At 46.1% G+C, this 13,228-nt stretch overlaps 1 protein-coding gene across 5 annotated transcripts in view; it reads right to left on the bottom strand.

Moving 5' to 3' along the window:
- LOC135710982 (uncharacterized) overlaps nucleotides 1–13,228 on the bottom strand; it is an 825,769-nt gene that overhangs the window by 289,757 nt on the left and 522,784 nt on the right. The window lies entirely within an intron of this gene.

The following is a 13,228-nucleotide window of genomic DNA, read 5'->3' as shown; positions in this document are numbered from 1 at the left end:
TCAAACTTCATTTGGTATCCATGGAACGAGAAGCAAAAAATCGATAGGCTGTTGATTGACGTTCTGTAGGAATTATCAACCCTGCCATTACGGCAGTTACATAATTTGGAAAATTTTCCATCCGCATAAATTTTGCCTGTTTCAATTTATACGCAGATAAATTGAAATACGATGCTGCCTTCACTCACCATCGAGAGTATTGTTGATAAAAGAATTCTCTCAAAATGGCGCTGAAAAAGTATGATCCTGAAGAAAACAAAGGCTAGTATTATTCTGTCGGCGTTCGCCATGATTGTCCAGTAGACTGGCCCACACAAATAAAAGTTCTAATTTACCACGGACCCCAAGATTGGTTCGACTAGGTGAGAAAACCATTCTCTGAAAGTTTCAGCTCATTTGGTTGTTAGATGAGTTGACGCATTAAGTTTGAATTTTGTATGGGGAATTTGGAAAGAACACATGAATAAATGACACCCCTACACTCTTTTATGTAACTAAGTTTGCCAAGTTTGTTTGTTAGGCTCAATCACGCTAGCTTTACTGAGCCGATAATTTATTGTTTATTGGTTGTAACAAAATTAACTTATTTCTATGTCTAGTAGGAGTTGTAACCTTCGACGAATGTTTCAACCTTATATACTATATTTTGGTGTCAGATTTGCCTTATGAAATACCAAACCATTGTATTTAAATATAAATTTCATGCAAGAATTTGTTGAATTATATAAATCAAAACCTAATAAATTTATTTCTATTTGATGAACTCCAATGCCGTCAAGTAGAAAACATTTTTTAAATAAAATAGACCGAGGAAGTTGTGAACCGTAGTCATGCTTAATTTTGGAAAAAAAAATCATTCCAAAAGACGAGCAGCACGATAAAAATATCGAATGTATCGTCAAATAAGACGACTCACAACCCTACGAGTCAGATAGGAGTTGTGCAGATAGGGTTTTTCGAAATTCTAGCTAGTGCAGGAAATCAGGTGGCTCCACTGCTCGAACATTGCTACAGCGAAGATTACCACCTACTGCTCGACTCGAACGAAGTGAGAAAAACCCGAAGGCGCGTAAATCACGTGATACGATCGTCATCGATTGGCTAATGATCGTATGATGATAATTGGCTACCTAAATTCATACCCGACACGTCTATATAAGGGTCCCCGATCCTTAATAGAGGTCTCTCATTCATTCGCTGCCAGACTGTTGAGCAGTTCAGTCGATTTGAATTCTCTCTAGTTTCGTTCGTTCGTTCGCAAGTCGAATTAGCTCCGCGTTGTGTAGTGACGCTCTCGCTGACCCAGCCATGGGTAAGAAATCGCGCGGTAACGCGAGTGCCGGTTTACCGGGAAAACAGACTCTCCCAGGAGACGGCGCGACCACCGAGCCAGCCCAGAAGAAGCAGAAGAAAACCCCATTGCCCATCCCGACAGGCGTTGCGGACCCGCAGCCGGGGCCTCCCGGAACTAAACGACCCAGACCTGAAGACAGCAGCGCCACCGTATAAGCAGCAAAAAAGCTGCTGAGCAACAATCCGTTCTCCGCCCTGCAGAACGGAGCGCAGCCGCAGTCGGACCCTGAGACGGCGCCGAAAAAAGTTAAGTTGCCACCCTTCTATGTGAAGGGCTTCCCTCCCGGGCTATGGGAGCAGCTGGATTTCTACATTAAGCAGGGCCTTCGCTGCACCATTCAACGGTGCACGGAAGGCTACAAACTGATGGTCCCGGCCGAAAAACACTTCAACGCAGTTCAGGCCCTCTTGGACAGAATGAAGCTGGAGTACTTCTCCCACGACATCGAGGCCACCAAGCCGCTGAAAGTAGTGCTGCGCGGGCTCCACGACATGGACACCACCACCTTAATGGACGAGATTAAGGCGAACGGCCTCAAGCCGGTCGAAGTCCACAAGATGACCCGCAGCAAGGCCATCAAGTATCGTGACCAGCTCTACCTGGTCCATCTGGAGAAGAACTCCACAACCGTGAAGGATCTCCAGACGACACGCACACTGTTCCACATCGTAGTGAAGTGGGAGCGGTATAAACCCACCCACCGTGGCGTCACTCAGTGCTCGAACTGCCTATTGTTCGGGCACGGCACCAGGAATTGCCGCATGGCCAGCCGCTGCATCAAATGCGGCAAAAACCACAAGATCGACAACTGCGACAGCATCGAGGAAGCCACTCCCACATGCGCCAACTGCGGTGCCGCCCACAAGGCCACGAGTAAGGCCTGTCCGAAGCGGGCCGAATACGCCGAGATCCGGAAGAAGGCCTCGTCCAACAGCCAGCCCGGTCGCAAGAAGGTTCCAGAAAACAACGCGCAGAACCTTCCTCCGTTATCACCGGTCCAATCACGGCCAATTCCAGTGTTGCCGCCGCTCCCGCTCAACCAACAGTTGGCTGCCGCTGCAGTACCCAGTCAAGCCTCCGGGCCATCGACGGATCCCCCTGCTCCGGGATTGGCCGGTACAACCGGTGAAGCTACAGACGATTCTCCGCTGTCAACGGATGAGATCGTCACACTGTTGGCCCAGGCCATCATCATCAAGCGCACCTGCGCAACAAGAACACAACAGCTCCAAGCTATCATCTCCTTCGTCGCTAATTATGGACCGTGAACCCATAAAGATCGCCAACTGGAACGCTCGCTCCGTAGGGGCGAAAAACATTGAGCTTGCAGACTTCCTCCGCAAGCACGACATCGACGTGGGCCTTCTCACCGAGACCCACCTCAAGACCGGTGACAACTTCTGGCTGCCCGACCACAGCATTGTCCGGCTTGATCGCACCTGCTCCAGGGGGGGCGGTGTCACGGTCATCATCAAGAAAGGCATCAAGTACTGCACCCTACCCCACTACCGCACTTCCATCATCGAGGCCGTCGGCGTCGAGGTGGAAACATCGACCGGAAACGTCCGGTTCATCGTTGTCTACTGCCCCCGGCAATGTACCGTTAGCAATGGTACAGCACAGCAGTTCAAGAACGACCTTGCCATCATAACCCACACCAATGCCCGCTTTGTAATCGGAGGGAACCTGAACGCCCGGCACGAGGCCTGGCGGAACTACCAGCAGAACCAGAACGGCCGCCTGCTATTCGACCATTCCCAGCATGGTCTCTATTCCGTCTGGTTTCCGGACGAACCAACCTTCACATCACCGACGGGCAACCCATCGACGCTGGACCTGTTCTTGGCAAACACCAGATTAGCCAAGCCGGTTGCCGTCAACGACCTGAGTTCGGACCACCAACCGGTGCTGACCGAGCTGGGCTACAACGTGGCCCCTGCACCGTGCCAGCGGAAGGACTACCATCGAGTTAACTGGGTCCAGTTTCGACGCGTGGTCGACCGCCACATCGACGACAACCCACCGCTCGACACAGTGGATGACATCGACCGGGCCCTGGAGGGTCTCCATCAAGCCATATCCGTGGCTGACGAAGAGTGCGTTCGACGCGTTCCTGTGAGGGGTAAGTTTCAAGCAATTGATTCCCACACCAAACTCTTGATTCGGCTCAGAAATGTTCGTAGACGCCAGTTTCAGCGGACTGGGGATCTGCAGCGTAAATACGAAATGGTCGATCTGAATCGGCAGATCGCTTCCAGAATGGTCTCAATCCGGAACGAGAGTTTCGGGCGGCTCGTTCAGAACCTGGACGACCGTTCCAGACCATTCTGGAAGGTTGCCAAGGTGCTGAAGTCTCACCCCAAGCCCATTCCACCACTTAGAGTCAATGACGAACGGCTTATCACCAACGAAGAGAAGGCCAATGCAATTGGGGAGCACATTGCCCAGTCGCATTTGCTTGGCTCTACAATCCCAAGTCCACTCGAGAACCAGGTTGTGCAGTGCGTCCAGACGTTAGATGCCTCCCCTTGTGCCGTCCCTCCAGAAGAACGGATTACAGAGGAACAAATTTGCTCAGCGCTGAAACACAGTACGAACATGAAGGCTCCCGGGTTTGACGGAATATTCAACCTAGAGTTGAAAAATCTCAGCGCGAGGGTGCACTCGCTGCTGGCTGCCATCCTCAACAGATGCTTGGAGCTGCACTACTTTCCAAGCATCTGGAAGGTGACAAAAATCATCCCGATCCGCAAACCTGGGAAAGTCCCTTCACTACCGTCAAGCTACAGACCGATTAGCCTGCTCTCAGCGCTGAGCAAGCTGTTCGAAAAATTGATCCTCAGCCGACTAAACAAGTTTGTGGAGGAACATGACATTCTTCTTCCGGAACAGTTCGGGTTCCGTAAGGGGCATTCCACCAATCATCAGCTAGTGCGGGTGATGAATAACATCCGGAGTAACAAAGCTGTATCCAAGTCCACAGCCATGGCCTTGTTAGACGTCGAAAAGGCGTTTGACAATGTCTGGCACGACGGACTTATATACAAGCTTTGTAACTCCAACTTTCCACCATACCTTGTGAAAATCACCCGTAACTATCTCCAGCAAAGGTCGTTCAGGGTGTCGTTGAATAGTTCCCTTTCGGGACAGTTTCCGATCCCAGCAGGTGTTCCGCAAGGGAGTCTGCTGGGACCACTGCTTTACAGCATCTACACGTCGGACATCCCTCCTCTAGGAGACGGTTGCGTGTTCTTTCTGTTTGCAGATGACACCGCGATAGCCGTCAAGGGTAGGATGCCTCGTGAAATTACGAACAAGCTCCAACGATGCCTTGACACCTTTACTGATTATGCCACCACGTGGAAAATCAAAATCAACGCCTCGAAAACCCAAGCGATCATGTTCCTTCACAGACAATCATTAAAACTTAAACCGTCTCCCTCCTGTACCGTAATAATGGATGGTACAAGGGTCGAGTGGTCCACTGATGTTACTTATCTCGGGATGTTGTTCGATGAGAAGCTCCTGTTCCGCTCGCACATAGAGAAAACCCTAGTTAAGTGCTCCGCCTTGGTTAGGTGTTTGTATCCGCTCATTTGCCGCAGATCCCGCCTCTCAAGGCAAAACAAACTGGCTGTTTACAAACAGATCATAGCCCCCGCGATCTTCTATGCCGCCCCGGTGTGGGAATCGTGCGCTCAGACCCACAGGAACAAAATCCAGGTTGCACAGAATAGAGTGTTGAGGATGATCCTAGATCGTCCTTTCGACACAAGAATAGCAGACCTCCATCAAGAGGCAGAAATTCCCAAAGTAGATTCCAAAATTGATGATATGACAACTAAATTTATTCAAAAATGCAATCTTTCTGAACATGCTTTAATAAGCAATTTGTACATAGTAGGTTAAGTGTATATAGTAGAGTAGGTTAGTTTTAAGCTGTAAATAGTAGTATTAAGTAGTTTCTCTTCAAATTCTAAAAACAAAACAAACCAATCCCACCAAGGTGGTCGACCGTGTACTAAGTCTAGGACTAATTCTGTAAAACAAATTTTGAATTTTGCCCATACCTAAAGATGAAGAAAGCAATTAAATCACTTAGTAAAAAATTTATATGGTAATCGTCCAAGTTAAACTAAAATAAAGATCATTTAAACTAAAAAAAAAAAAAAAAAAAAAAACTTATAGAGGTCTTTTGTATCCTGGGAAGCGAAGAAGATTGGTGCATTTTAGAGAAGTTAGTTCAGCAAGTGAGATTCAAACCAGTTATTCTACCGGTGTTAGAGAAGTTAACGGGCAGTCAGTAATAAGTACTCTTGCCGGTTGAGTCTCAATAAAAAAACATTAAAGGAGCTTAGCTCCAAGTGCAACCTAACTCGCGAAGAACAATACACAGTAGTGCGCGCTCTAGTGACCACGTGGTGGTAAACTGGACCTCCTTATCACTGACGTTGAGGTCAGTTAGAATTCCGAGAGGTCGTCTTCCGGTTTGTGTAATGTAAGTCGACACCCTGAAGAACTGTCCGTGAAGTTTAAAACCGGTTAGACAAGGGGTCGCGGTGTGAGTTAGGTTGAATTCCTCTCGAAGTGTGTAAAGATTGTCCACAGTGAACCGCTTCCCAGATGCGCTGAACTGGTCGTACGTCAACACACGACCTAGCACCACGTTTTGTATCGGAACGGTATCAGCATCGGCCCTGGTAACATCAAACCCTTAGAACATTTTCCATTTCCTAAAATAATAAAAAAAAAGTGCTCCAAAGTTTGATTGAATTTCCTATGAATATATTTTTTGGCTTGGTGTTCTTAACGTAACGCTTGTATTCTAAATTCTGCATGCACCGAATGAAAAGTTTCAGGTTGGGATTTTGTCGTTGGTTGGATTCAGGTGAGTTTCTTCTAGTGCGGTTTGCCGACCCTGAAAATTAGAGTTAAGCTAGCTCGGCTGGCTAGTGAAGACGTCCGCGCCAAATACGGTGGAAAGTCTTCATTAGTTACAGAGTTTGGCCGAATACTCGCAGCTTACCCGAGATTTGAGGGGTATATTGTCGAAGGATAGAATCAGGGGAGGAGCTTGGGGTGGGGTTTCGTTGTCTCATCGAGCGTTGTCACCAATATGAACGGTAGTGCGGTTCTAGCTTCGTCTTGAGTTCGACCGGCTATGGCGACGATGCACTTTGCTGCATCATGAATCCAGTTAGTTATATTGAGATATTCACTTTTAAATGTATATGAGCATTGTCCTCTAAAAATAAAACAATGTAACTACTCTCTAGGGAATTTAGCAACAAAACTTTTCTTCCAAGACCGCATAACGATCGGTCGCTTGTGGAAAAAGTTATTTAGTTATTACTGATGGCTAACCAAACGAACTGCTCATTGTACTTTTTTCTAGCAGCACTGCCAGCTGCCGCCAGCTGTTGTCTGCGCGAGACATTCACGTTGTGTAGGGGTTCACTCAGAATGGAGAAAAGTCGATAGGGTAGAGCGCTACTTCGTCGTAATTGTCCATTTCCGTTCTATCGAGCAAAAAACATCAGTATAATCAATGAATTCACCGTGCACAAGTCAGTAATACGTTTGTATTGATGCGTTAGTTCACAAGCTACAACACAAAGCCTATTAGAGCATATTGGGTGAGTATTTACACTCCTTGTTCTCAAAGCAAAAGAAGCACTCCTAGCAAACTCGCTTTTTCTACCTTCATCCGTAGGACGAAGAATATCCAATGGAGTTTCAATGCGTTTGGACGGAATTGAAACTCGTAGGACGAATTTAGAATCAAGAAGCAGTGTTAGATTTTTAACAAAAGCTAAACAATGTGAGGCTCTTTATCAAATTCAACGGTGCTTATGGAAAGGGAAATAAATTTAGAAGTTATCTTTGATAGAAAAATTTCATTTATTGCTCAAACCCGTTCAAGAAAGAGAGGTAAAGCGTGGGTTGTGCTTAGTAGGACGGAAATTAGATCTAAAACCCTATCATGCGAGAAAAATCTTCGATTTGGATAAAACTTTGCACAGGTTTCCAGTATAGTGCAACAAGTATGTTCCATGGCCCGAAGGGTCATTTGGAAACAAGCGTAATTTTCCACAAGGGCGTATTTGTTTTGACACACAATAAATCATATCGTCTGGCCATTTTTCACAGAGATGGTGCTGTTCCGCTGGTAGGAAGTGATAAAAATCCCCATGTTTAATTTGAGAAAAGTGGGAATACTTCGCTTTCGGTGCATATTCAGGTCAAACAAAGCGAACGACAACCTGAATAAATTAGCCAGGGACTTTGTCGTTCAGTTTTTTTCCCGGAAATTATTGTTAAAGAAGCTTCAATTAAATAAAAATGATTTTCCCCATACAGTTTAACCTGCTTTACTACCAGTCCCCAGAGAGCAAAAAAAAAAATCAAATTTGAGAGAGAAAATTTACTCTCATGACCTCAATCTTTCAACAGGCCATGTATTCTGATGACACTCGATTTTTAATTACCTTTCACAGAATACCAAATAGAGTACCTGACACTACAAAACATGTCTGGTACCTCTATAAATGCATTTAGTTTAACATTTGAAGTCCCTTCTTTTTTACATATTCTGCGCAAAAGATACTTTCTGCCCCCCCTCATTCATAAAAATTGGCGTGAAATTCTGTGAGGGGTGAGCTATTTTGTGTGCAGAATGTGTAAAAAGGAAGGACTTCGAATATTAATTCAAATGTATATATAGAGATACCACACATGTTTTGCACTGCGACGATCAGCACTCAGTGTGGTCGAACGCAAGTATTCTTTTCTCCCGTGTTTTCGCAAGTTTTTTCTCGCGCGTTGTCGAACGTTTTTTCGTTTAACCCAAGCATGGGTAAACCGGGCCCAAGCGGTAGCCAGAAGCAAGGCGGCAAGCGGCCGGCGGATAACAATGTCGATGCCAGACATACGAAGCGGGTGCTAGCCCTCAACCAGTTCTCGCTGCTCCAGGAGGATGATGGCGAAAGGCGTGAAAGCGTTGAGAAACAGGAGAAGTTGCCTCCTTTCTATGTCAAGGGACAGCCACGCGAGCTGCTTGACAATCTGAATGTGCTAGTCCGTAAAGGGCTACGGGCAGAATCCCGTCTCTGCGCTGATGGCGTGAAAATCACCGTCCCCTCGGCGGAACATTATGAATCCGTGGCGGAGACACTGCAACTCTGGAAGGTGGAATATTTCATCCACGACGTGCAGTCGACGAAGCGCTTCAAGGTCATTCTACGCGGGCTGGACGAGCTGGATGTTTCGGTTGTGGAAGAAGAGCTGAAACGCAACAACCTTCAACCCGTGGCTCGCGCAACTGCCATATGAAGTCGCGTTGCTCCAAATGCGGCCAGCAACATGTCACTGCCCAATGCATCGTGGACATGAAGGACAAGCAGCCAACCTGTGTCAACTGCGGGAATGCCCACACATCGACTAGTCAATCGTGTCCCAAGCGGGCTGAATTCATCGCACTGCGGAAGAAAGCAAGCCAGCCGAGACAGCAGAAAAAGAAGCAACTACCCGGAATCGATCTGGAAAATGATTTTCCATCGCTTCCTCCAACCGAAGGACGCGCACCAAATCTTCCTCCCCTTCCGCTGCCCAGAAGGCAGTATAGGAATTCGCTGCAAGCCGAATAAAGCAGTACTCCTCCAGGATTCTGGGGAATCCAGCCTGGTGCTGTACCGTAGGTCCCTCCAACCGATGGTCTGACGCAAGTAATCAGTCATCTGACAACGCTTGTCAGTGAAATGCAAAAAATGATGGTGCAAATGATGCACTTCATGACGAACTTTCACGTTCACCATCAACGCCCTTAATTGGAACGCCCATTCAGTGGCGAGAAAACAACCGGAAATCGTAGATTTCCTGCGCCAACATAACATCGATGTCGCGTTTCTAACCGAGACGTATCTCAAGCCGGAGATCAACTTTAGCCTGCCAAATCACACAATTGCTAGACTGGACCGAGTTCGAGCACAGAGGGGTGGTGGCGTTGCCATTGCCATCAAAAGAGGACTAGAGTACAGGATGCTGCCTGACTTTCGTCTATCGTTCGTGGAAGCCATTGGAGTCGAGCTGGCATCGCCGGATGGTCTCATCACACTCATTGCCATCTACTGTCCTGCCGAATGTAAGGAGTCAGATGGAACAATCGATCGTCTTAAGAATGACATCCAGAAGTTGACTCGTCGGAAGGGTAAGTTTATCCTCGCCGGTGATCTCAACGCACGCCACTCGCTGTGGGGCAATGCAAGAAGTAACAAGAACGGAGCAGTGCTGGCCACGGACCTGCAGGCGGGACACTACGTGGTCCTCCATCCGGACTCGCCTACCTTCTACTCACCAGCCGGTGTCGGATCTCACCAACATGGCGGATGGTTGCTCTGAGCCCCGTGCCATTACCGATCTGTCATCCGACCACCAACCGGTGGTTTTCGAGATGAATCAAACCATCAACCAACGTCAGCAGCATCGTAGGCGAAACTATCATCGAGCGAACTGGCCTCAACTCCAGCGGTTTATGGAGGATCGAGTGGTCGAAAATCCTGCGTTAACGACGACGGAAGAAATCGACGGCTCCGATGACATAGGCGAAGCGGAACAACGGTTCATCCCTATAACCCCGGTGACATGTAAGTTTACCAACCTTGATGATGAGACCAAGCGTATAATATCTTTTTGGAATTGTGTTAGGAGGCAGTTCCAAAGAACGCAAAACGTTAGTAGGAAAGTTTTATATAACAAATTAAACAAAATTATTGCCATTAGGGTAGAAAAACTTAGGAACAGGCAGTTTGCAAAAGACCTTAGTAGTTTACCAAATTACTCTAGGCCCTTCTGGCATTCAACAAAAGTGCTTAAAAACAAACCAAAGCCCATGCCGCCTCTTAGAGTTGATAATGAGGTTCACATAACAGCCGTCGAAAAGGCAAACTCCATTTCTCAACATTTTATGGCTTCGCATAATCTGGGTCGAGATATTGTCAGCCCGATGGAGGGTCCGGTGCTTGAGAGCGTCTACCAGCTAGCTACTGAGCCTAGCGAGCTTCCGGCGGACCGGAAAATCACACTTGATGAGCTGGTGAACACCATCAAGTCGACGAAGAACATGAAGGCACCGGGTTTCGACGGACTCTTCAACATTGTCCTGAAGAATTTGGGACCGAAAGCGTATACTCTTCTGGTGAACGTCTGTCTAGAGCTTGGACACTTCCCAGTTACCTGGAAACGGTCCAAGGTGGTATCGATACCGAAGCCGGGAAAGGTTCCTACCAACCCGTCAAGCTACCGTCTGATCAGTTTGCTTTCCTCGCTTAGCAAGTTGTTCGAAAAACTCATTTACGCCAGACTCCTAGAGCACACCGAGGCGAACGACATCCTACTGGACGAGCAATTTGGATTCCGACGGGGTCACTTGACGGTGGACCAACTCAAGCGGGTCTCAAACCTCATCAATCAGGCGAAGTCGGTCCTGAAGACAACGGTCATGGCGATACTGGACATCGAAAAGGCATTCGATAACGTGTGGCACGATAGCTTGGTGCACAAGCTTCTGCAATTCCGTTTCCCCAGCTACCTGGTGAAGATCACCTCAGACTACCTCGACGGCAGGACGTCTCAAGTATGCGTAGGCAGTGCTTTCTCGGAACCGTATGATGTACCCGCTGGTGTCCCTCAAGGAAGCATCCTTGGCCCCATATTGTACAATCTGTACACATCTGACATACCGACACTGCCGCAAGGTGGAACACTGTCGCTGTTTGCTGACGATTCGGCAATCAGCTACAAGGGACGAGTAATGTGCACTCTCGTATCGAAGCTCCAAAACGGATTGGATGCCTGCACCATATATCTCACCGACTGGAAGCAACACCGACCGGCTCAAACCGTCATCAAAGATAAAGGTTCTGAACGCTGAAACTGAGTGGTCACTCGAGGTTCGCTACCTTTGCCTGATTCTCGACAGTAAGCTCCTCTTCCGGTCGCTCGTGGAAGACCGAGTCACCATCATGCTGAAACGTCTGTATCCGATCCTCAACCGTCGCTTGAAAGCATCCACCGTCAACAAGCTGGCTTTCTACAGGCAGATAGTTGCGCCTATGCTGGAGTATGGGTCTCCGGTATGGAAAGGATGTGCTAAAACACATCGGAAGAAGCTCCAAGTCCTGCAGAACAAGTTCCTGAAGATGATTCTGAATCTGCCTCCGCGCACACGGATAGCCGACGTTCATCGGCTGGCAAAGCTCGATCAAATCGACCAGAGAATGACTGCGCTCGCCAGTAGGCACCAAACTAGGACTCTAAATTCAGAGTACGAAAAAATTAGAAATCTTTATCCATAATTTTGTAAATAGTCGGTTTAGTTAGGATTTAATGTAGTTAGATAGGAAATTTAAAATTTAAAATTTAAAAATTTAAAATAGAACAAATGTTCACACTGTAAAATAATAAATACCAATTAGAAAAAATTAGCCAATGAATTCAGTAATTTTAGTAAACAATGAATAACAAATGTTGATCACTTACACTTTAAAACTATGGTTAAGCAAAACAACTGAATAAAAATAAATTTAATGTAAAAAATAAAAATGTTTAGCACTGCACTGTCCTCAGTGAACAATTAACGTAAAAAAGATTATGAGTAGTTTTTGATAGATGTCACTGCAAACAACAGCAGTGACATCTGATGGAACATGAATGCAGAAGCTTGACAAAATGATTAATTTATTTAAACAGAGTGTAGATCAAAGCCGTCTAAAAAAAATGTAGACAGAACATAAAGCTTCACAAAAAAGATATGATCAGAAAAAATGCTCATTTCATTTGACGAACAGTTAAAATTAACTGAAAATGCCTAAGTTTTTTTGGTGTTAGGTAAAATTGCAGCTATTTTCAAATGCTCCTCATGATCTAAGTTCACTTCTCTTCCACTTCGATTGTAATTCAATCTCTCTTGGCCTCTTTCTTCATCTTTCTCATAGTGAATTCGTTTATTATCGGAGTTGGAACCAGTTCCGGAAGATCCGGAAAAGCCATAAAAGTGATCAATTCGTTAAATTGGTCCCCTGTTTTTCGAAAGCACTTATAGCACGACTCATTAGAATGAATATGGGCTTCTGACCGAAAAATGGAGCCTGCATACTATACATGTAGGGCTGGGGAAAACAGTGTTGACAAAATCATCAATCAAATGATATATTGAATAAAATGATTACAAATTTATCCCATATGAATGTGGGCCAGTCTGCCCAGCTCTGTGGAAAAGCAAGCAACAGATTCATCAAGTCAAAAGCATGTCATGTTTTTTTCTCGGTGCTGCTGAAACACCTCCTCCTACCCAACATACAGCTGACTACACACTGACTGGCTGAGGACATGTGAGTGCGGACTGCGGAACAGAGATGCCAGATTTTTTTCTTTGCATTTCCGTAAACTTATTCAAATCTACGGATTTCTACGGATTTTTTTTTTAGTCGAAGGTGATATTTTTTTTAGTTCTAAAGTGATATTTTACGTTAAATGATAAATCGATGAAAGAACTTTTGAAAAACTTCTAGGGACAGCCCTCTGGGGTTGTACGCAATGGTGACGTCGGACTTCGAGGTCTTATATAATAAATGTTATTTGTTAACTGCAGCAGGACTTGTGTGTTGTGTAGGAATACGAATTTGAGCGGGGTTCTCTCTGTGTATACTCTTTAGTATGACTATGATTGCCCTGAAAAGAAGCTTTTGATATGAATTTTAGTTGGGACATGTTCAGAAATTTAACTCTTTTGGAAAACCTTGGTGGCTCTAAAAAGGACCGATGGTAGTACAGGCATGCACCTGTAGTTTTTGACATACTTTCACTGATTGCTTCCCG

The sequence above is a fragment of the Ochlerotatus camptorhynchus genome, unplaced genomic scaffold, assembly GCF_037179485.1.
Source record: "Ochlerotatus camptorhynchus isolate MF236.1 unplaced genomic scaffold, CSIRO-AGI_Acam_v1.1 ptg000412l, whole genome shotgun sequence".
NCBI classification, from domain to species: domain Eukaryota; kingdom Metazoa; phylum Arthropoda; class Insecta; order Diptera; family Culicidae; genus Ochlerotatus; species Ochlerotatus camptorhynchus.
This window is presented reverse-complemented; position numbering and strand designations above follow the sequence as displayed.